Here is a 2936-nt window from a genome sequence, read left to right as displayed (position 1 = left end):
TTTACAAATGTGTAATAAATAAGTAATATTTAATGTCTATTCATTACATTTTGCAACTTTTCTAACAGAAGCATGGGGATTACCCAGGAACTTGTTAGAAATGCAGATTCTCAGGCTCTGTCCTGGACCCACTGAATTGGAATCTGTGCTTTTAACAAGATCTGCAGGTATTTGTTTGACCTTAATGTAATTTCTGTCAATGTTAGGGAGAATTGCTAAGATTCCGTCTCCTTGTGGCAATGCAGGAGACCCAGGTTCCATCCCTGGGTCAGGAAGATCCACTGGAGAAGGATGGTTACCCACTCCAGTATTCTTGTCTGGAGAATCGCATGGACTGAGGAGCCTGCCAGGCTACAGTCCAAGGGGTTATAAAGAGTTAGACACAACTGAGCAGCTAACAACCCAACAACATCTCCTTTTAGAGCAGAATGAATGACTTTGGCAGTGGAGCTAAAGAGGTGGGCAGAAGCTGGACAGTTGAGGATTGATGAAAAGAACAAGGCATGGCTTGGATTGGCCAAGAGGCTCTTTACTTTGTCCAGCAAGGGTCCTCTGGTCTAAGAAAATGTCCTCCATAATAGCAGTGAAACATATACATTACCATATGTAAAACAGATAACAAGTGCAAGTTTGATGTATGAAGCAGGGTACCCAAAGTCGGTGCTCTGTGACAAGGAGGTATAGGGTGGGGAGGGTGATAGGAGGATTCAGGATGGAGTGGGGCAGATGTGTATCTATGGCCCATTCATACTGATGCATGGCAAAAAACTCACAGAATGGTAAAGTAATTATCCTTTTAAAATAAATAAATTCATTAACAGCACATTTAAAATAAATAAATTAATTTTAAAAAGAGAGGGAATTTGGTGACCTAAATGGGAAGAAAATCCAAAAAGAGGGGTGGGTGCTGCCGCCGCCACGGAGCTGCTACTCGGCCCGTTTTGTATGAAGATGGCGGCTCCCACTGTCAGCAAGGGAGCCTCCCTGGGCTGTAACAACAAGCCTGCATTCCCGGAGCTGGATTTCAGGTCGGGAGCTCCGGTGGAGGAATTGAACAAACTCATCCAAGAATTTACGAAGCACGACCAGGGGGAATATGACGACCAGAGAGCACTAGAGATTCACACAGCTAAGGATTTCATCTTTTCCATGCTGGGAATGGTGCAAAAGCTGGACCCCCAAACTGCCAGTGGCCAATGAGTACCTGCTGCTTTCTGGAGGAGTCCGAGAAGGCGCGGTAGACCTGGACTTAGATGAGCTTAACGTCTATGTCCGAGGGACCGACTATGATACGGACTTCACTCTCCTGGTGCCAGCACTTAAGCTGCATGACCGTAATCAGCCTGTGACACTGGATATGCGCCACTCAGCCTTATGTCTTGGCTGAGCCTTCGGTGCTTCGACGAGGGGACGATCAGTAAATGGAAAGACTGCTGCACCATCGTAGATCACATCAACGGTTCCACCAACTACTTTTTCTCTCCAACCAAAGTGGCCGACTGGTTCTATGACTCCATCAGTATTGGCCTCTCAGAGATACAGAAGAAACCCCAGAGAGGGAAGCCAAAGGTGGAAAAAGTGGAAAAGAAGGGGACCATTATCTCCATCATTCTGGTGTGGGGAGTAGTTGCATGTTGTATGATATTGTTCTGATGGTCTCCTTCAAATGTTGGCCAGCAGTGGCCCAGATCTGGCTCATGGAGGACCACTTTTGGGATAGGAAGATCACTGAGGAAGAAGTCATCAGTGGGTTTTACCTGGTACCAGCTTGCTTCTACAAGGGAAAGGACAATGAGTGGTGGCTGTCTTTTGCCAGGAGTGAGGTGCAGTTGAAGAAGTGTATCTGCAGCAGCCTCATGCAGGCGTCAGGCCTGCAAAGCCATCATCATTAAACTCCTGTCCAGGCCCAAGGCTATCAGCCCCTACCACCTGCTGAGCATGATGCTCTGGGCCTGCAACAGACTTCCCGCCAACTACTTGGCCCAAGAAGACTATGCAGCCCACTTTTGGCTGGGCCTCATTGATGACCTGCAACACTGTCTGGTCAACAAAATGTGTCCCAGTTACTTCATCCCTGAGTACAGCATGCTGGAGCACCCATCTGAGGAGACGGTCATGCTCCATGCGCGGAAGCTCCCCGCGGTCCGCACTGCCATCGACCACGTCGAGGCAACCAATCAGCTGACGCTGGAGCTCCAGAGGCAAGGGAGCACTACCAGCATCCCCTCCCCGCAGTCCGATGGAGGGGACCTCAACCGGCCCGATGACCGTCTGGCCAAAAAACTGCAGCAGCTAGTGACTGAGAATCCTTGGAAGTCCATCTCTGTATTCCTTAATCCTGATGATGTCACAAGGCCCCATTTCAGAATTGACGACAAATTTTTCTGAGCATTTTTGCTGCCTTCCCCCCCCCCCCCCCCCCTCCCCGGTTCTAAAACTCTCATAATGTATTGTGGTTAGTGATGCCGTCTTTCGGTTGTTTTTTTTTTTTTTTTAACATATCCAGCCTGGATTGGATCTGTTAAGAACACATCTTAAGTTTCCTGGTTCTGCAGGATGGTGCACACTCTGAAACAGTATATTACTATTTCATATTCTGCCTCTGATTTTGCTGTTTACTTTTTGTAGTTATTATTTTGTTTTGGTTTTTGGTGGTGGTGTTGTTTTGTTCTTTTTTTTAAGGAGAACTTGAGCCATAGATGAATCTCCCTTCTTTCTGTTTCATACTTGGTGCAAAATTGTTAATGGGAGTGGGGAATCTCTCTTCCTGGTACTTCAGGATTCTATGGTTTGTTTTGCTTTTCTTTGTCTTTATTTTTTTTAATGAGTGTTCATCACTACAGATATTTGAAAATCATCTGAATCTGGAAACTACCTGGCGCGTTAGCTGGATTTGTCAATACTTTTTTCGACCAGTGGCCAGGGTAATTTCTCCC

The 2936-nt window shown here is 46.6% G+C and overlaps 1 pseudogene; it reads left to right on the top strand.

The window, feature by feature from the left end:
• The first annotated feature begins 945 nt into the window (after nucleotides 1–945).
• On the top strand, nucleotides 946–2388 carry LOC102410662 (annotated as a pseudogene).
• Nucleotides 2389–2936: the final 548 nt, after the last annotated feature.

The sequence above is a fragment of the Bubalus bubalis genome, chromosome 2 (genome assembly GCF_019923935.1).
Source record: "Bubalus bubalis isolate 160015118507 breed Murrah chromosome 2, NDDB_SH_1, whole genome shotgun sequence".
NCBI lineage: Eukaryota > Metazoa > Chordata > Mammalia > Artiodactyla > Bovidae > Bubalus > Bubalus bubalis.
This window is presented reverse-complemented; position numbering and strand designations above follow the sequence as displayed.